Source organism: Nerophis lumbriciformis, linkage group LG39, assembly GCF_033978685.3.
Source record: "Nerophis lumbriciformis linkage group LG39, RoL_Nlum_v2.1, whole genome shotgun sequence".
Classification (NCBI taxonomy): Eukaryota; Metazoa; Chordata; class Actinopteri; order Syngnathiformes; family Syngnathidae; genus Nerophis; species Nerophis lumbriciformis.
The window spans coordinates 1,977,501-2,000,493 of NC_084586.2; the positions used below are offsets into that span (position 1 = coordinate 1,977,501).

Here is a 22,993-nt window from a genome sequence, read left to right on the forward strand (position 1 = left end):
TTGGTCAAAAAGAGGACTCAGATGCAGAGGTGGGGGAATAATCCGGCAGGCTTTTATTTTGAAAAGTTCACTTTTCACCTCTTGAGTCAGGGCAATACAACAACGGCTATAAACTCTTAACAACTAGGTGAAAAGGTTTCACAAAGTGTGAACAAACCAAAAATCACTCCAAAAAAAGGAGGAAACTAAAATACCCATCTCTAACTAGACTAGCGAGGAATACAACTATGACATTTAAATAACAAAAGACGCTCCAAAAAGGAGGGAAAAACAACGGGCTATAAAGCTTCTACACTCATTCTTATCTGTAGTGATGGGTCCGGCAACACCGATGCATCGGCGCATGCGTCGAGCTCATAGAGCAAAACCCTGTGCCGGTGCGCGTACCGCTTTTAGAAAGTCACGTGACACATCATGAGCTGTTTTGGTCACGTGACCGATACGCCAACTGTGTCGCCTCCTCTGTGCCCTGTGAGCGTGTCTTTTCTACAGCCGGTGAAATAATAACTAAGAAGAGAAATCGTCTAAAATGTAATACGTCGGAAAAACTTTTTTTTTTTTTTTTTTTTTATAAAAATGTGTAAAAAATAAAATTAAAAAAATTCCCAGTCCACAATCATCCACAACACGTTCTCTTAGATTTCCATGTTATGATACATGTTCACATTATTTATTGACTGTATCTAAAAAAGATGAAAATATATTTTTATTTAAATGAAGATATGAAATAATCCTAAATGAATTACAATGACTTGGTTTATATTATTGTATATACTAGGGCAGGGGTCACCAACGCGGTGCCCGCGGTCACCAGGTAGCCCGTAAGGACAGGATCAGTCGCCCGCTGGTCTGTTCTAAAAATAGCTCAAAGAGCAGCACTTACCAGTGAGCTGCCTCTATTTTTTAAATTTTATTTATTTACTAGCAAGCTGGTCTCGCTTTGCTCGACATTTTTAATTCTAAAAGAGACAAAACTCAAATAGAATTTGAAAATCCAAGAAAATATTTTAAAGACTTGGTCTTCACTTGGAATAAGCGGTAGAAAATGGATGGATGGATGGGTCTTCACTTGTTTAAATAAATTCATTTATTTTTTTACTTTGCTTCTTATTACTTTTAGAAATACAATTTTAGAGAAAAAAATACAACCTTAAAAATGATTTTGGGATTTTTAAACAAAAATACCTTTTTACCTTTTAAATGTCTTCCTCTTCTTTCCTGACAATTTAAATCAATGTTCAAGTAAATTTATTTATTTTTCATTGTAAAGAATAATAAATACTTTAGCTTCTGTTTTTTCGACGAAGAATATTTGTGAAATATTTCTTCAAACTTACTATGATTAAAATTCAAAAAAATTATTCTGGCAAATCTAGAAAATCTGTAGAATCAAATTTAAATCTTATTTCAAAGTATTTTAAATTTCTTTTAAAATTTTTGTTCTGGAAAATCTAGAAGAAATACTGATTTGTCTTTGTTAGAAACATAGCTTGGTGCAATTTGTTAAATATTCTAACAAAGTGCAGATTGGATTTTAACCATATTAAAACATGTCATCAAAATTCTAAAATGTATCTTAATCAGGAAAAATTACTAATGATGTTCCATAAATTATTTTTTTAATTTTTTCAAAAAGATTCAAATTAGCTAGTTTTTCTCTTCTTTTTGTCGGTTGAATTTTGAATTATAAAGAGTCGAAATTGAAGATAAACTATGTTTCAAAATTTTATTTTAATTTTTTTTCGTGTTTTCTCCTCTTTTAAACGGTTCAATTAAGTGTTTTTTTCATCATTTATTCTCTACAAAAAAACCTTCCGTAAAAGGAAAAAAAAATGTACGATGGAATGACAGACATAAATACCCATTTTTTTATATATATGAATTTATTTATTTAGCTATTCTTGGTTAAATCACACTTACGTGTAACTTACAAATGACAATATATTTATTTATTTAAGTGTGTATCAAACTGGTAGCCCTTCGCATTAATCAGTACCCAAGAAGTAGTTTTTGGTTTCAAAAAGGTTGGTGACCCCTGTACTAGGGCATCAAATCAGTGTCAGTTGAGTCGGTCCATAGGTTGCCTGTAGGGATTTTTAATGTCCAGCAGACGTCAGTATTTAGTGACACAGTATCAATACAGTTTTGCAATGTGTCGAAACGCTTCATGACGCCTCATCAACCCATCACTACTTATCTGGAGAAATAATGAACAAAAGGTCAGTCAAAAATGAGGAAAAGAAGAGACTGAACTCACCACTGCGACTTGAAAACCTTGCAAAGAAACATTCATTCTGCTTAAGAATGAAAAGGAAAACTCAAAATAGCAACTTGGAAATTCAGGACCTGGACAACAAGACGAGACAAGGCTTGAGTATGACGCTGGAGATGCACCAGACATTGTGGCACAGAGCAAAGGGAGGCGTGGACTTAGAAGACACTTGCGGGTAATGGGGAGCAGGTGGAAACAATCAGGGATGACGTCAGACTGATGATGACACAGAAGGAAGAGCAAGTGACCTGAAACGAGAGGACGGTTATTTTTCAAACTAAAACATGAAATTCACAAGACACAAAAAAACCAAGACAAGACATCCCTCACTTGTGTGACACTTGACACATGCTAACTGTTAGCATATTGACATTTTTTTCCAGCCCATTTTACAACCAAACGCCTCAGAGTCATATAACTTGGTACTTGGCACATGCTAAATCTAAACATGCTAACCTATTTAGCCAATTTTGCAGCCTTAGACTTATATAACTTGGTACTTGACACATGCTAACTGTTAGCATGCTAACCTTTTCAGCGATATTTTGCTTCCAAACGCCTCAGAGTCATAAAATGTGGTACTCGACACATGCTAACTGTTAGCATGTTGACTTTTTAAGCCCATTTTGCAGCCAAACGCCTCGGAGTCATTTAACTTGGTGCTTGACACATGCAAAATTTTTAGCATGCTAACCTTTTTAGCCACTTTTGCAGTCTTAGACTTACATAACTTGGTACTTGACACATGCTAACTGTTAGCATGCTAACCTTTTCAGCGATATTTTGCTTCCAAACGCCTCAGAGTCATAAAATGTGGTACTCGACACATGCTAACTGTTAGCATGTTGACTTTTTAAGCCCATTTTGCAGCCAAACGCCTCGGAGTCATTTAACTTGGTGCTTGACACATGCAAAATTTTTAGCATGCTAACCTTTTTAGCCAATTTTGCAGTCTTAGACTTACATAACTTGGTACTTGACACATGCTAACTGTTAGCATGCTAACTTTTTCAGCGAATCTTGCTGCCAAACGCCTCGGAGTCATTTAATTTGGTGCTTGGCACATGCAAATTTTTTAGCATGCTAACCTTTTTAGCCACTTTTGCAGTCTTAGACTTACATAACTTGGTACTTGACACATGCTAACTGTTAGCATGCTAACTTTTTCAGCGAATCTTGCTGCCAAACGCCTCAGAGTCATATAACTTGGTACTCGACACATGCTAACTGTTAGCATGTTGACTTTTTAGGCCCATTTTGCAGCAAAACGCCTCGGAGTCATTTAACTTGGTACATGACACATGCTAAATCTTAGCATGCTAACCTTTTTAGCCAATTTTGCAGCCTTAGACTTATATAACTTGGTACTTGACACATGTTAACTGTTAGCATGTTGACTTTTTAAGCCCATTTTGCAGCCAAACACCTCGGAGTCATATAACTTGGTACTTGGCACATGCTAAATCTAAACATGCTAACCTATTTAGCCAATTTTGCAGCCTTAGACTTATATAACTTGGTACTTGACACATGCTAACTGTTAGCATGCTAACCTTTTCAGCGATATTTTGCTTCCAAACGCCTCAGAGTCATAAAATGTGGTACTCGACAAATGCTAACTGTTAGCATGTTGACTTTTTAAGCCCATTTTGCAGCCAAACGCCTCGGAGTCATTTAACTTGGTGCTTGACACATGCAAAATTTTTAGCATGCTAACCTTTTTAGCCAATTTTGCAGTCTTAGACTTACATAACTTGGTACTTGACACATGCTAACTGTTAGCATGCTAACTTTTTCAGCGAATCTTGCTGCCAAACGCCTCAGAGTCATATAACTTGGTACTCGACACATGCTAACTGTTAGCATGTTGACTTTTTAGGCCCATTTTGCAGCAAAACGCCTCGGAGTCATTTAACTTGGTACTTGACACATGCTAAATCTTAGCATGCTAACCTTTTTAGCCAATTTTGCAGCCTTAGACTTATATAACTTGGTGCTTGACACATGTTAACTGTTAGCATGTTGACTTTTTAAGCCCATTTTGCAGCCAAACACCTCGGAGTCATATAACTTGGTACTTGGCACATGCTAAATCTTAGCATGCTAACCTATTTAGCCAATTTTGCAGCCTTAGACTTATATAACTTGGTACTTGACACATGCGAACTGTTAGCATGCTAACTTTTTCAGCGATATTTTGCTTCCAAACGCCTCAGAGTCATAAAATTTGGTACTCGACACATGCTAACTGTTAGCATGTTGACTTTTTAAGCCCATTTTGCAGCCAAACGCCTCGGAGTCATTTAATTTGGTGCTTGACACATGCAAAATTTTTAGCATGCTAACCTTTTTAGCCACTTTTGCAGTCTTAGACTTACATAACTTGGTACTTGACACATGCTAACTGTTAGCATGCTAACTTTTTCAGCGAATCTTGCGGCCAAACACCTCAGAGTCATATAACTTGGTACTCGACACATGCTAACTGTTAGCATGATGACTTTTTAAGCCCATTTTGCAGCAAAACGCCTCGGAGTCATTTAACTTGGTACTTGACACATGCTAAATCTTAGCATGCTAACCTTTTTAGCCAATTTTGCAGCCTTTGACTTATATAACTTGGTACTTGACACATGTTAACTGTTAGCATGTTGACTTTTTAAGCCCATTTTGCAGCCAAACACCTCGGAGTCATATAACTTGGTACTTGGCACATGCTAAATCTTAGCATGCTAACCTATTTAGCCAATTTTGCAACCTTAGACTTATATAACTTGGTACTTGACACATGCTAACTGTTAGCATGCTAACTTTTTCAGCGATATTTTGCTTCCAAACGCCTCAGAGTCATAAAATTTGGTACTCGACACATGCTAACTGTTAGCATGTTGACTTTTTAAGCCCATTTTGCAGCCAAACGCCTCGGAGTCATTTAATTTGGTGCTTGACACATGCAAAATTTTTAGCATGCTAACCTTTTTAGCCACTTTTGCAGTCTTAGACTTACATAACTTGGTACTTGACACATGCTAACTGTTAGCATGCTAACTTTTTCAGCGAATCTTGCTGCCAAACGCCTCAGAGTCATATAACTTGGTACTCGACACATGCTAACTGTTAGCATGTTGACTTTTTAAGCCCATTTTGCAGCAAAACGCCTCGGAGTCATTTAACTTGGTACTTGACACATGCTAAATCTTAGCATGCTAACCTTTTTAGCCAATTTTGCAGCCTTAGACTTATATAACTTGGTACTTGACACATGTTAACTGTTAGCATGTTGACTTTTTAAGCCCATTTTGCAGCCAAACACCTCGGAGTCATATAACTTGGTACTTGGCACATGCTAAATCTTAGCATGCTAACCTATTTAGCCAATTTTGCAGCCTTAGACTTATATAACTTGGTACTTGACACATGCTAACTGTTAGCATGCTAACTTGTTCAGCGATATTTTGCTTCCAAACGCCTCAGAGTCATAAAATTTGGTACTCGACACATGCTAACTGTTAGCATGTTGACTTTTTAAGCCCATTTTGCAGCCAAACGCCTCGGAGTTATTTAATTTGGTGCTTGACACATGCAAAATTTTTAGCATGCTAACCTTTTTAGCCAATTTTGCAGTCTTAGACTTACATAACTTGGTACTTGACACATGCTAACTGTTAGCATGCTAACTTTTTCAGCGAATCTTGCTGCCAAACGCCTCAGAGTCATATAACTTGGTACTCGACACATGCTAACTGTTAGCATGTTGACTTTTTAGGCCCATTTTGCAGCAAAACGCCTCGGAGTCATTTAACTTGGTACTTGACACATGCTAAATCTTAGCATGCTAACCTTTTTAGCCAATTTTGCAGCCTTAGACTTATATAACTTGGTACTTGACACATGTTAACTGTTAGCATGTTGACTTTTTAAGCCCATTTTGCAGCCAAACACCTCGGAGTCATATAACTTGGTACTTGGCACATGCTAAATCTTAGCATGCTAACCTATTTAGCCAATTTTTCAGCCTTAGACTTATATAACTTGGTACTTGACACATGCTAACTGTTAGCATGCTAACTTTTTCAGCGATATTTTGCTTCCAAACGCCTCAGAGTCATAAAATTTGGTACTCGACACATGCTAACTGTTAGCATGTTGACTTTTTAAGCCCATTTTGCAGCCAAACGCCTCGGAGTCATTTAATTTGGTGCTTGACACATGCAAAATTTTTAGCATGCTAACCTTTTTAGCCACTTTTGCAGTCTTAGACTTACATAACTTGGTACTTGACACATGCTAACTGTTAGCATGCTAACTTTTTCAGCGAATCTTGTATACTCTAGCCTTTGAATAGCCCCCCTTTTTTTAGACCAGTTGATCTGCCGTTTCTTTTCTTTTCTCCTCTGCTCCCCCCTATCCCTTGTGGAAGGGGAGACACACAGATCCGGTGGCCATGGATGGGGTGCTGGCTGTCCGGGGTCGGGACCCGGGGTGGACCGCTCGCCTGTATATCGGTTGGGAACATCTCTGCGCTGCTGACCCGTCTCCGCTCGGGATGGTTTCCTGCTGACCCCACTGTGGACTGGACTCTTACTGTTATGCTGGATCCACTATGGACTGGACTCTCACAATATTATGTTAGACCCACTCGACATCCATTGCATTCGGTCTCCCTAGAGGGGGGGGGGGTTACCCACATATGCGGTCCTCTCCAAGGTTTCTCATAGTCATTCACATCGACGTCCCACTGGGGTGAGTTTTTCCTTGCCCTTATGTGGGCTATACAGAGGATGTCGTTGTGGCTTGTGCAGCCCTTTGAGACACTTGTGATTTAGGGCTATATAAATAAACATTGATTGATTGATTGATTGAATCTAGCTGCCAAACGCCTCAGAGTCATATAACTTGGTACTCGACACATGCTAACTGTTAGCATGTTGACTTTTTAAGCCCATTTTGCAGCCAAACGCCTCAGAGTCATATAACTTGGCACATGCTAAATCTTAGCATGCTAACCTTTTTAGCCAATTTTGCAGCCTTAGACTTATACAACTTGGTACTTGACACATGCTAACTGTTAGCATATTGACTTTCTTTTAGCCCACTTTGCTGCCAAACGCCTCAGAATCATATAACTTGGTACTCAACACATGCTAACTGTTAGCATGTTGACTTTTTAAGCCCATTTTGCAGCCGAACGCCTCGTAGTCATTTAAATTGGTACTTGACACATGCTAAATCTTAGCATGCTAACCTTTTAAGCCAATTTTGCAGCCGAACGCCTCGGAGTCATATAACTTGGTACTTGACACATGCTAACTGTTAGCATGCTAACCTTTTTAGCTACTTTTGCAGCCAAACGCCTCAGAGTCATATAACGTGGTGCTTGACACATGCTAACTGTTAGCATGCTGACTTTTTTCTTCAGCTAATTTTGCATGCGAATGCTTCAAAGTCATATACCGTATTTTCCGCACTATTAGCCGCACCTAAAAACCACAAATTTACTCAAAAGCTGACAGTGCGGCTTTTAACCCGGTGCGCTTTATATATGGATTAATATTAAGATTCATTTTCATAAAGTTTCGGTCTCGCAACTACGGTAAACAGCCGCCATCTTTTTTCCCCGTAGAAGAGGAAGTGCTTCTTCTTCTACGCAAGCAACCGCCAAGGTAAGCACCCGCCCCCATAGAACAGGAAGCGCTTCTTCTTCTACTGTAAGCAACCACCCGCCCGCGTAGAAGAAGAAAAAGCGCGCGGATATTACCGTACGTTTCATTTCCTTTATGTGTTTACATCTGTAAAGACCACAAAATGGCTCCTACTAAGCGACAGGGATCCGGTTCATGAAAAGACGCAATCTCTCCATCCGCACACGGACTACTATTTCACAGCAACTGCCTAAAGACTTTCAAGAAAAGCTGGCTACTTTCCGTGCATATTGTAAAAACAAGATAGCTGAAAAAAAGATCCGGCCAGAGAACATTATCAACATGGACGAGGTTCCACTGACTTTTGATATTCCTGTGAACCGCACTGTGGATACAACGGGAGCACGTACGGTGAATATTCGCACCACAGGGAATGAGAAGTCATCCTTCACTGTGGTTCTAGCTTGCCATGCTAATGGCCAGAAACTTCCACCCATGGTGATATTCAAAAGGAAGACCTTGCCAAAAGAGACCTTTCCAGCCGGCGTCATCATAAAAGCTAACTCGAAGGGATGGATGGATGAAGAAAAGATGAGCGAGTGGTTAAGGGAAGTTTACGCGAAGAGGCCGGGTGGCTTTTTTCACGCAGCTCCGTCCATGTTGATATACGACTCCATGCGCGCCCACATCACGCTGGTTTTTAATATATTATTAAAGTTTGACTGACCTATCTGACTGTTTTTTTGACATTCCTTTAGCGCAGTTAGATGCGGCTTACAACACGGGGCGGCTTATAGGTGGACAAAGTTTTGAAATATGCCGTTCATTGAAGGCGCGGCTTATAACCCAGGGCGCCTTATGGTGCGGAAAATACGGTAACTTGGTACTCGACGCATGCTAACTATTTGCGCGCTAACTTTTTTAGCCAATTTTTCCACCTTAAAATTACGTAACTAGGTGCTTGACACATGCTAACTGTCAGCATGCTAACCTTTTTAGCCAATTTTGCATCTGAACACCTAAGAGTCATATAACTTTGTACTTGACACATGTTAACGCAATTTCTCCCCAAATTGCATATCCTCGAGGGGGTTTTTGTGTGTTAATTCTGTCTTTCGAATGTGTCGCGGGCCAATAAAAAAAAAGCTGCGGGCCGCCCTTTGGACAATTTAGCACATTTGTGTGTTTAAAAAAAAATAAAAAAATTATGTTTGCATTGAAAAAGTGACGTTAAATCCCGACGTGACCCGTGCTTACCCAACCGAACGTCCAAGTCCCGTCTAAAGGACAACAAGACGAGCGTCTCCGGTTTCAGCCGACTGCCGTCCTCGCCTGACCTGATTTGCAGCCCACGTATGTGCAGGGGCCGCCTGTGGGGGGGAGGGGCGCTTATGTAAGAGAGGCTTCCGACGTACATGCTAAACGCACATGGCGGGCTCATGCCTGCTTTCTCCGCTCGGCAATCAGAGACCGGGCGAGGGAGGAAATATTTGGAACGCTTCTTCAACAGCACCCAAGTGGGGCCCTGGCCTTCTTCCTCGCCGGAGTGGAAAATTCCTGCAATGATCGAGCGTAGACATGAAGTGTGCGTGTGTGTGTGTGTGTGTGCATGAGTGCAGTAAAGAAGGGGAGGGGTGGTGATGTGGGGGATATACAGTAGGATGGACCGTGGAGGCGGGGCTAAGAGTCCAAGCAGCTTCACTGGGATTGGCTGTCAGGAAAGCTGCCTTAGTGAGATCACGTCCCCCACAACAGTCCCCCCCTCCCCCCACAAACAACCCCCCAACATGGCCCACTTCACTTGACAACACGCAAAAACTAAAGTCCAAATTGAACACGCGCACGCTAACAACATGTGCTAACCAGCAGTCTTTATAGGCCTATGAGGGGTCTAGCATCTTGGGTGCTGGCATCTATAGGCCCCGTTAACACTGCACACCGATGTGACACAGTTCAGATTTTTCATTTTTTTGCCAGTCTAAACGCTCCAAAGTGCTTCAAATCGGATTTTTTGGCATCAGATTCTGGCCACATCAGGAAGTAGTCCTGAATCAGAATCAGAAATACTTTATTAATCCCCGAGGGGAAATTAACATTTTCAGCACAATCCCATTCAACAGTAGACAAACATTACAGGGAGACAGAACAGGGTCAAACATGACAGGGAGACAGAACAGGATCAAACATTACAGGGAGACAGAACAGGGTCAAACATTACAGGGAGACAGAACAGGATCAAACATTACAGGGAGACAGAACAGGGTCAAACATTACAGGGAGACAGAACAGGATCAAACATTACAGGGAGACAGAACAGGGTCAAACATTACAGGGAGACAGAACAGGATCAAACATTACAGGGAGACAGAACAGGGTCAAACATTACAGGGAGACAGAACAGGATCAAACATTACAGGGAGACAGAACAGGGTCAAACATTACAGGGAGACAGAACAGGATCAAACATTACAGGGAGACAGAACAGGGTCAAACATTACAGGGAGACAGAACAGGATCAAACATTACAGGGAGACAGAACAGGGTCAAACATTACAGGGAGACAGAACAGGATCAAACATTACAGGGAGACAGAACAGGGTCAAACATTACAGGGAGACAGAACAGGATCAAACATTACAGGGAGACAGAACAGGGTCAAACATTACAGGGAGACAGAACAGGATCAAACATTACAGGGAGACAGAACAGGGTCAAACATTACAGGGAGACAGAACAGGATCAAACATTACAGGGAGACAGAACAGGGTCAAACATTACAGGGAGACAGAACAGGATCAAACATTACAGGGAGACAGAACAGGGTCAAACATTACAGGGAGACAGAACAGGGTCAAACATTACAGGGAGACAGAACAGGATCAAACATTACAGGGAGACAGAACAGGGTCAAACATTACAGGGAGACAGAACAGGATCAAACATTACATGGAGACAGAACAGGGTCAAACATTACAGGGAGACAGAACAGGATCAAACATTACAGGGAGACAGAACAGGGTCAAACATTACAGGGAGACAGAACAGGATCAAACATTACAGGGAGACAGAACAGGATCAAACATTACAGGGAGACAGAACAGGGTCAAACATTACAGGGAGACAGAACAGGATCAAACATTACAGGGAGACAGAACAGGGTCAAACATTACAGGGAGACAGAACAGGATCAAACATTACAGGGAGACAGAACAGGGTCAAACATTACAGGGAGACAGAACAGGATCAAACATTACAGGGAGACAGAACAGGATCAAACATTACAGGGAGACAGAACAGGGTCAAACATTACAGGGAGACAGAACAGGATCAAACATTACAGGGAGACAGAACAGGGTCAAACATTACAGGGAGACAGAACAGGATCAAACATTACAGGGAGACAGAACAGGGTCAAACATTACAGGGAGACAGAACAGGATCAAACATTACATGGAGACAGAACAGGGTCAAACATTACAGGGAGACAGAACAGGATCAAACATTACAGGGAGACAGAACAGGGTCAAACATTACAGGGAGACAGAACAGGATCAAACATTACAGGGAGACAGAACAGGATCAAACATTACAGGGAGACAGAACAGGGTCAAACATTACAGGGAGACAGAACAGGATCAAACATTACAGGGAGACAGAACAGGGTCAAACATTACAGGGAGACAGAAGAGGATCAAACATTACAGGGAGACAGAACAGGGTCAAACATTACAGGGAGACAGAACAGGATCAAACATTACAGGGAGACAGAACAGGATCGCTGACGGGTCTGGCAACTTCCGGCGCCCCTCACAAAAAACCCGATTGGAATCGGATCTGTTCAAACGGGACTTCAGTCGAAACGCAATGCGACCTGAATGTGACTTTTTCCACATCCGGTTTCGGTGAGCAAAGAAGCAAAGAAAGCAAATAAAGAAGCAAAGAAAGCAAATAAATAGTCATTATTGAAGGACCTGAATTGATGCTGTGGCACATTTGTTTACATGTGAGTTGAAAAAATAAAATAAAGCTCACATGTTTCTTACAACATGCTTATTGTTAGCATGCTAATTTTTTTTTTTAGCCAATTTTGCACCTCAACACCTTAGAGTCATATAACTTGGTGCTTGACACATGTTAACTGTTAGCATGCTAACTTTTTACCCAATTTTGCCGCCTTAAACTTACGTAACTAGGTACTTGGCACATGTTAACTGTTAGCGTGCTAACTTTTTTTTTTGCCAATTTTGCATCTGAACACCTTAGAGTCATATAACTTGGTGCTTGACACATGTTAACTGTTAGCATGCTAACTTTTTACCCAATTTTGCCGCCTTAAAATTACGTAACTAGGTACTTGGCACATGTTAACTGTTAGCGTGCTAACTTTTTTTTTGCCAATTTTGCATCTCAACACCTTAGAGTCATATAACTTGGTGCTTGACACATGTTAACTGTTAGCATGCTAACTTTTTACCCAATTTTGCCGCCTTAAAATTACGTAACTATGTACTTGGCACATGTTAACTGTTAGCGTGCTAACTTTTTTTTTGCCAATTTTGCATCTGAACACCTTAGAGTCATATAACTTGGTGCTTGACACATGTTAACTGTTAGCATGCTAACTTTTTACCCAATTTTGCCGCCTTAAAATTACGTAACTAGGTACTTGGCACATGTTAACTGTTAGCGTGCTAACTTTTTTTTTTTGCCAATTTTGCATCTGAACACCTTAGAGTCATATAACTTGGTGCTTGACACATGTTAACTGTTAGCATGCTAACTTTTTACCCAATTTTGCCGCCTTAAAATTACGTAACTATGTACTTGGCACATGTTAACTGTTAGCGTGCTAACTTTTTTTTGCCAATTTTGCATCTGAACACTTTAGAGTCATATAACTTGGTGCTTGACACATGTTAACTGTTAGCATGCTAACTTTTTACCCAATTTTGCCGCCTTAAACTTACGTAACTAGGTACTTGGCACATGTTAACTGTTAGCGTGCTAACTTTTTTTTTGCCAATTTTGCATCTGAACACCTTAGAGTCATATAACTTGGTGCTTGACACATGTTAACTGTTAGCATGCTAACCTTTTACCCAATTTTGCCGCCTTAAAATTACGTAACTAGGTACTTGGCACATGTTAACTGTTAGCGTGCTAACTTTTTTTTTTGCCAATTTTGCATCTGAACACCTTAGAGTCATATAACTTGGTGCTTGACACATGTTAACTGTTAGCATGCTAACTTTTTACCCAATTTTGCCGCCTTAAAATTACGTAACTATGTACTTGGCACATGTTAACTGTTAGCGTGCTAACTTTTTTTTTGCCAATTTTGCATCTGAACACCTTAGAGTCATATAACTTGGTGCTTGACACATGTTAACTGTTAGCATGCTAACTTTTTACCCAATTTTGCCGCCTTAAAATTACGTAACTAGGTACTTGGCACATGTTAACTGTTAGCGTGCTAACTTTTTTTTTGCCAATTTTGCATCTGAACACCTTAGAGCTGGGGTGTCAAACTCAAATACAGAGTGGGCCAAAATTTAAATCTGAACAAAGCCGTGGGCCAAGGTTGAACAAATGAACCTTTTAATAGGGACCCAACCAAGTTTAGCATTGAATATTGAACAAGCAAGGCTTATATAACTTTATAGTGACATGCAAAATCGAGTTTCAAATAATAATAATAATAATTACAAAATATCAATGGCATATCAAATACAATTTAAATAAAAATGTAATGCCTCTTTTCTATTTGCAGCCTTCTGAGGTGAATATCAACATTAACTTTTTCCACAGGCTAATACATTAGAAAATAAAATAACAATGAATAAACCAACCATTCAGGACTTTAAACTGCTCAGTTTGCAACACACTGATCTAATCTGATGTGCCCAAGCCAGATACCTGCCATCTTTTCTTGGATGCTAGTTCATTAATGTCGGGGCTCAGGCTTTGAGCTGAGGCAACCTTCATTATCGAACGAAGGTGTTCATCAGTCATTATACCTCGTAGTCCACCCGGACCACAGTCTTGGGGGCGTGCTTTAAAGGCACTGCGTTTATCGTCCTCCACGAGCTGTCGTCACGTCCGCTTTTCATCCATTCCAACAACGTGCCGGCCCGATCACAAAATATGTGCGACTTCAGCACGCACACACACGTAAATGCAAGGCATACTTGGCCAACAGCGATACAGGTTACACTGACGGTGCCCGTATAAATAACTTTAACACTGTTAGAAATATGCGCCACACTGTGAATCCACACTAAACAAGAATGACAAACACATTTCGGGAGAACATCCGCACCGTAACACAACATAAACACAACAAAACAAATACCCAGAATCCCATGCAGCCCTAACTCTTCCGGGCTGCAATATACACCCCTGCTACCACCAAACCCCCCCCCCCCCCTCCATGCGTCGGTTGAGGTGGGCGGGGTTGGGGGGGGGTGTGCGTGCTGATATCGCACATATTATGTGACTGGGCCAGAATTCGCCGGACTGGGTGAAGAGCGGACGTGACGATTTTTGGGAGGGGCACTGAAATTTGAGAGTCTCCCTGAAGGGTTGGCAATTTAGCGGTGAATGCGGTGTTACCGCGGCACCGCCGCTGAATATAATCGGCGGGCCTGCTCTAGTGTTAATTTGATATCGCCTCAAGGGCCAAGTAAAATTACACGGCCAAATATGGCCCGCGCGCCAGAGTTTGACACCCATACCTTAGAGTCATATAACTTGGTACTTGACACATGTTAACTGTTAGCGTGCTAACTTTTTTAGCCAATTTTGCCGCCTTAAAAGTATATAACTTGGTACTTGACACTTGCTTACTGTTAGCGTGCTTACTTTTTTTAGCCAATTTTGCCGCCTTAAAATTACGTAACTAGGTACTTGACACATGCTAACCTTTTTAGCCAATTTTGCATCTGAACACCTTAGAGTCATATAACTTGGTACTTGACACATGTTAACTGTTAGCATGCTAACTTTTTTAGCCAATTTTGCCGCCTTAAAATTACGTAACTTGGTACTTGACACATGCTAAGTGTTAGCATGCTAACCTTTTAGCCAATTTGCCACACTTTGCATGGAAGAGGCACTTAAACGCTTGCTTTTTAAGTTCTATGAAGGAAAAAACTATTTGAAGCGCCTCTGACTCGCCCAGAGCTAGATAAGTCGTCCCTACAACCGCTTACGGTGCACCAGACCTTGAACACAACCCATCCATTTTCCTCCAGTCGCAGGAGCAGGAGTCTCAGTAGGGAAGCCCAGACTTCTTGTCTCCGGTCAGGTCTACCAGTTCCACCGCGAGGACACCAAAGCGTTCCCAGCCAGCAGCAAAACATATTTCTATACCAGAGATTTCTCCAGTATTGGCATGCCCGGAACACCTCAGCGCTGAGGCCTTCAAAAGGACTAGATGCCCGAGTTACCTCAATTAGCGTCTCTTGATGTAAAGGATCAGCGACTCCACTCTAAGGTCCTTCCAGATGACCTAGATCCTAAACCTGTCTTTTAGGATGATTCCTGCCACGCCGTAAAGGAAACCATTTTCGATCTTTCATTCACCATCCAAAGCTTGTGAGAGTAGGAACATACACCCAGAGAAATGACCCGGTACATTACCGCAGATTCACTGATTCACCTGCCGATCTCAGTTCCAGCCTTCCATCACTCAGGAACAAGATGTTAAGACACTTGTACCTGGGGTAAGACCTTGTTCCCAACCCGAAAGGGTGCAATCCATGACCTCAGATTTGGAAGCGACACCTAATATTCTTATTCATCATGTCATTGTTTTATTAGGCCATTGAAACAATCGCAAACTGGACTGTTCAGATTGCCTCAGAAGCAGGCTTCATCAGTTCATGCTCACAGACTTTGATAGGACAGTTCTAGGCAGAGAAACTGGTGCTGGATCCAAAGTGTTTATGGAATTTAGCTCATTTGTTGTCGCACCACAGTAGAGCAAAACTCTTTCTTGTAGACAATAAGTACTTTGGATTCGGCACCAGGCTCTGAGACTAGAGCTGTCCCATCGTAGTCTGTGAGCATGGATGAATAAAACTTGCTTGGATGAAAGGCGAAAGGTCTTCCAAGATAATCAAAACAATCCAGTTCAATGCTCAATGCCCTGAGGACACAAATATGATTCTATGTCAATGTCATTGTCATTCATCAAGGTCCTTGTCATCTCAGAGCATTCAATCAGTCGTAACTCGACTGTTTGGTTTGTCTTAGAAGATGTTTCGCCCCTCACCCAAGTAGACTTCGTCAGTTCATGCTCATAGACTTAGGTTGGTCAGATCGAGGCTTAGACTTAGGGTTGGTCAGATCGAGGCTTAGACTTAGGGTTGGTCAGATCGAGCCTTAGACTTAGATTGGTTGGAATTAGATTATATAATTAGATTGGTCAGATCGATGCTTAGACTTCGGTTGGTCAGATTGAGCCTTGTAATTAGATTGGTCAGATCTAGCCTTAGACTTAGGGTTGGTCAGATCAAGCCTTAGATTTAGATTGGTCAGATGTAGCCTTAGACTTAGATTGGTCAGAGCTAGCCTTAAACTTAGATTGGTCAGATCCAGCCTTTGACTTAGATTGGTCAGATCGAGCCTTAAACTTAGATTGGTCAGATCGAGCCTTAGACTTAGATTGGTCAGATGTAGCCTTAGATGTAGATTGGTCAGATGTAGCCTTAGATTTAGATTGATCAGATCAAGCCTTAGACTTACATTGGTCAGATCGAGCCTTACACTTAGATTGGTCAGATCTAGCCTTAGACTTAGATTGGTCAGACCTAGCCTTAGACTCAGATTTGTCAGATGCAGCCTTAAACTTAGATTTGTCAGATTGAGCCTTAGACTTAGATTGGTCAGATCTAGCCTTAGACTTAGGTTGGTCAGATCGAGCCTTAGACTTAGATTGGTCAGATCGAGCCATAGATTGAGCAGATCGAGCCTTAGACTTATGGTTGGTCAGATCGAACCTTAGACTTAGATTAGTCAGATTGAGGCTTAGATTTAGGTTGGTCAGATCGAGCCTTGTACTTAGATTTGTTGGATCGAGCCTTAAACTTAGATTGGTCAGATCCAGCCTTAGACGTAGATTGGTCAGATGTAGCCTTAGACTTAGATTGGTCAGATCTAGCCTTAGATTTATGGTTGGTCAGATCGAGCCTTAGACTTAGATTAGTCAGATCGAGCCTTAGCCTTAGATTGGTCAAATCTAGCCTTAGACTTAGGTTGGTCAGCTCGAGCCTTATACTTAGATTGGTCAGATCTAGCCTTAGACTTATGGTTGGTCAGATCGAGCCTTAGACTTAGATTGGTCAGAACGAGCCTTAGATTGAGCAAATCGAGCCTTAGACTTAGATTGGTCAGATGGAGCCTTAGATTGAGCAGATCGAGCCTTAGACTTAGATTGGTCAGATCAAGCCTAAGATTGAGCAGATCGAGCCTTAGACTTAGATTGGTCAGATGGAGCCTTAGATTGAGCAGATCGAGCCTTAGACTTAGATTGGTCAGATGGAGCCTTAGATTGAGAAGATCGAGCCTTAGACTTAGATTGGTCAAATCGAGCCTTAGATTGAGCAGATCGAGCCTTAGACTTAGATTGGTTAGATTGAGCCTTAGATTGAGCAGATCGAGCCTGAGACTTAGATTGGTCAGATCGAGCCTTAGACTTAGATTGGTCAGATCGAGCCATAGATTGAGCAGATCGAGCCTGAGACTTAGATTGGTCAGATCGAGCCTTAGATTGGTCAGATCGAGCCTTAGACTTAGATTGGTTAGATCGAGATGAGCATTGTGAACAAAGAAGAGTCTTACCACAAAGTCAGAAAGACCTTGGACACCGTCGGTCTCGTCCGACCTCTCGTCACCGCGCTGGTAAGAAGGCAGCAGACACAGAACTCTTCAGGAGGCTTGACTTTATTAGTGCGTGATTGCGAAGAACCAGAGAGTCGAGGTCACTTTAGTCACATGTTTATTACATAAATAGATCATCAAATAGAACACAGTCACCATAAAAATATCTTCCTTTCAAAAGCCTGACCGACAAAGACGCACATGTTGAACACGGAATATACAAACACGCGCACTGATTGTCACACGCAGACCCACACGCACCTGACCTGTCCCACAGGGGGGGGGGGGGGGACTACAAGGTTGTAGGTGTGAGGGGAGGGAGTCAGGTGCAGGTGAGATGGGCGGGTCTAGCGCGTTGAAGGTGGTATGAGAGGACATCACAGTAGATAGTCGGCGGATTTCCTGCGCACGTCTTTTATTGGACTCGTTTCTGTGCTTCCTGAAGGTTTGCATGAGGACACCTCCACCTTGTTGCTTTCTACCGTTAATTCCTGAAGATAGACGACCTCTAGGTGGCGACACGAGGCTAACTCACCGAGCCCCTGGTCCCCGGTTAAGTCCATGTTTGAGGTCCCGGGCAGGGAAGGGTCTATACCACTGAGTCCAGTGAGCAGCATCGTCCCTCACAGTCTTTGGCACCTTCCACCTGTATAGTCCTTGTCCTCTTGAGGTCTTCATCTGCGAGGTGCTTTGTGTGTTTGAAGTTTGAAAAAAAACAAAAAACTGAAGGAGAACTTCCAGAAAGAAACGCAGAGCTTTGCCGCGTAAAGACGAGGGGACGGAATTCGGCGTGAGATCTTTTGAGATGTTTGTGTTACTATTCTTCATTTGTCTTTTACACACACACACACACACATTCACACACTTTGTACAAGGTGAGTGGGACAAACAAAAAGGGGTCTCATCTGTAAAGCGTGGAAAAACTGCGTTAAAAAAACCCCAATGTAACGCAAGGTTGTAACGAAAAGGTCCATTCGTTTTGTACGCAGACTTTTAGTCCACGTACTTATACAGTTCAAGACCCCGAGTGTCAGCTCCCACCCCCCCGTGCTGACCGTGGAAAGCGCTACAGAAAAATGACAACATGGCCAGTGGACGTGAGGTCTCAAAGAGGCGGTTTGGACTTTGCTGGTGTGATGTGAGGCGCCCTGGACCTGCTACACAGTGGAACGCCTTCATTTGGGTTTGGCTTTGCATACTGCGGACTTAAGGTAAGTGTGCTGGGGTGTGGAACCAGAACCGGACAGGACAGAGGAAGAGGGGACAAAGGCGGAGCCAGAACACCTTTTCAGGCCGGACCTTTTCCGACCTGAGCAGTTGTGAAGCGGACAAACATTTGCATATTTCAACCTGCGGTGTAAAGCGTACATTCGTAGCTGTCTGTTTCCCAGCCGTTTGCTCCCCCCGAATAAATCCTCTTTAAGTGCTCTCTGTTGGCTGCGTGACCAAGTCTCTGTCGCGCCCACTCGGCGACGAGACTTCCTCATCGCGTAGAACTCGACCCGCCCGTTTTAGCTACGTGCCTACGGCGAACCTAAGCTAGTAGGGGCTGAAACAAAGACAACAAAGAACGTCGGCACACTAAGTCGCGTACGGTCGGAAAAACACGCCGTACGGTTGAAACAAGGACTAACCTTTTATAGGGTAAGATTTTTTCCTACAAAAAACAATAAAATGTTGAGTATTAATAGGTTTCACGTTGTCAGTAAATCGACCGAGAAATAATGCAACACATTGCCTTAAAAACCTCTAAAGGCCTTAGTGGCCACATACGTGGACAGCACCTTTTAGCTCTTATTTACAGAATTGTGTACACTACTGAATTGGGGTGTTATGGCCACTTATGTGGACACTTATACTGCCATCTGGTGGTGTCAGAAGAGTATAACATACAATGGAATTTGGAAAAAAAAGTGTAAAAATAAGAATTAGCATGTCACTAAACATGAAGTACACGTTTGTGTACTTATGGACTAAGTACTAGGGATGTCCGATAATGGCTTTTTGCCGATATTCCGATATTGTCCAACTCTTTAATTACCGATACCGATATATGCAGTCGTGGAATTAACACATTATTATACCTAATTTGGACAACCAGTTATGGTAAAGATAAGGTACTTTTTAAAAAAATTTATAAAATAAGATAAATAAATTAAAAACATTTTCTTGAATAAAAAAGAAAGTAAAACAATATAAAAACAGTTACATAGAAACTAGTAATTAGTGAAAATGAGTAAAATGATTGATATATAATGTAGGAACCAGAATATTAATAACAGAAAAAACAGCCCTTTTGTGTGAATGAGTGTAAATGGGGGAGGGAGTTTTTTTGGGTTGGTGCACTAATTGTAAGTGTATCTTGTGTATTTTATGTTAATTTAATAAAAAATAAAAAATAAAAAATAAACACTAAAAAAAACCCAATACCGATCATTTCCGATATTACATTGTAACGCATTTATCGGCAAATAATATCGGCAGGCCGATATTATCGGACATCTCTACTAAGTACATCATGTAAAAAGATGATTCTTAGTTTTTTTTATTCTAAATAGGGTCCAATAAGCCCAAATAGCAAAGAGAAAAAGAAAAAAAAACATGTAAACAAACAGCTTGGGCCTTAAAAGGTTAAATGGGAACGTTGCCCTTCCTAAGATGGCCGCCACGTAGCTGCTACATCGTGCAGCATGTATATATACATATATATTTGTATATATATAAATACATACACACATATATATTTACATAGATACATATATATATATATAGAAAATTATTTATTGGAAAAAGTTTGGACACCCCTGGCATAGAAGGGTGGTTCTCCTATATTTCCTCTATTGACACAATCATATATATTTATAAAGTATATATTAGATAACTGTTAGCGGTATGCTAGTCTAACATTAGTAGCAAGAGGTAGCGTTCAACTAATAACTACGGTTGTTAACGTTTACAATGTAATATACAATATACTGCTTGACAACAGGAAGTGCTTGTGTGACGTCACGTTGGCGCGCGATCGCTCACGTGACGTAGTGCCAGCTCATCTCCGACGGCCGTCAATCTCCTGCCAGCTTTTTTTATTTTTTTAATCTCACGTCGTCCTCACAAGGTGACAATTCACACCTGCTCGGAAGTTACAACTCAGCACACCTGAGCACATGCGGACACATGATTAGGTACATTCCTCCATAGTGCCACCCACCTGCGACGGCCTGAAAAGGTGCTCTGGAGGGGGGGGGGGGGTGAGGCAGCATGCGCGCGCATACAAGGGGTGTGACGTCACATGAACACGCACAAACACACACGGCAGTGACGCACTTGGACCTCAAAAAAATGTTTTTTTTTTTTTTTTTTTTTTAAAAGCGGATGATTGAACCCCTGAATTTTTCACAAACTGGCATGAATATCACAGCTTTTCTAGCAGGGAAACGAAAGTGAAAGTAAAATCCACCATCAACTTTTATATCATTTTCTTCAACCGCATGAGATTCTCAATGTTACCTCATGATTCAGTTTTTGCCCCAAATTCACCCCCCCCCCCCCGGTTTTTGTTCAACTTCTCAACCGCGGAAACTTTTCCAAACAAAGAATAAAAGCGTTGGTGATTCTGTGGGTGTTTCAAAAAAAAAAAAAAAAGAGTACAACAGCAAAATAATCCAACATGGGGCCAAAGAAAGTTGAGAGTAGTGGTGGGCAGAAAAATCTAATTGCAATTATTTTTCATCCCGATTCTAAATTGGTTCATCATATTAAAAAAAAAGATTAAAAAAATAAGTATATATATATATATATTTTTTTTTAAATAATAAATTCTTTAAAATATGTTTTTAGAGCCAACATCATGCAACCAGAAGTTGCTTTTCTAGGCTGTAACCTTTTATGAAAAAGTTTCATTTTATTATTACTATACCAACTAGTTAGGGGTTCACATCCAATTTATGTGTGTATATATATAAATATATACATATATATTATATAATTAATATATATGTATATATATATATATATATATATATTATATAATATGTATGTATGTATTTACATATACATACAGTATATACATAAACACATATATATGTATTTACATATACATATATACATGTATATACATATATGTATACATACAAATGTATACACATACATATAACTGTATATACATATATTCACATGACACATATATATGTATATACATTAATACACAAATGTATATACATATATGTATATACATATATATACACAAACATGTATATACATATCTAGACAAATATATGTACATACATATAAATATATATGTATGGATGTGTATATACATACAAATATATACATACATATACACAAATATATATGTATTTATGTGTATATATATATACATACACATAAATATATATGCACATATAAACATACATACATATGTATATACATATATACACATATATATGTATGTGTATGTATATATATATATATACATACATAGTATATACAGTACATATACATTGTGAAAATCGTGTTGAATCAAGAATCGTAATCACATCTACTCGTTAGGCCCCCAAAGAATCCCACCCCTAGTTGTGAGTCAGCACTTTGATAAAGAAGGTGAGAACCACCAGTAACCCCTACTAAAAGTCATGTTGAATGTTGGTTTATCTCATGTGATGTAATTCACATCAAACTAAAAATACTTGTCAATAAAATGTGTTTTCTTTACATTGTTTTGGGAGTTTGACTTTTTTTTTTTTTTCCTCATGGTAAACATGGCTTTGGTTGTGTTTTCATCGGACCTTACTAGGGAAACGGGTAACGAGTCCAATTAGGACCAAACGGGCGAGATAATCGTATTTCGTAGGTGTGGGAACACAAACATGGAGGAGGAGGAGACAATCACAAAACTGATGAAAGTGAATTCCATAGAGTTCATCATTTATTACAAAATGTTATTTTTACCTGAGAGAATCCTTCAATTAGCTTTCCTCACAACCACTTCTTGTGTGTGTGTGTGTGTGTGTGTGTGTGTGTGTGTGTGTGTGTGTGTGTGTGTGTGTGTGTGTGCGTGCGTGCGCTCTCTGGGGTGGGCGAACGTCACCAAGAAGAAATCCTCTCCTAATACTACCTGAACAGGTAAAGTGCGTTATTTATTAATTCACCTCAAACAATTGTAACCTTTCAGGAAAAGACATAATAATAATAATATTAT

At 40.6% G+C, this 22,993-nt stretch overlaps 1 long non-coding RNA gene across 1 annotated transcript; it reads right to left on the minus strand.

The window, feature by feature from the left end:
- Positions 1–2,131: 2,131 nt before the first annotated feature.
- On the minus strand, positions 2,132–9,503 carry LOC140677633 (uncharacterized). The gene is made up of 3 exons (XR_012049424.1): positions 9,358–9,503; positions 9,172–9,284; positions 2,132–2,520 (listed from the first exon to the last, which is right to left on the minus strand). It is a non-coding gene; the product is annotated as an uncharacterized lncRNA (long non-coding RNA).
- Between the last annotated feature and the right edge of the window lie 13,490 nt (positions 9,504–22,993).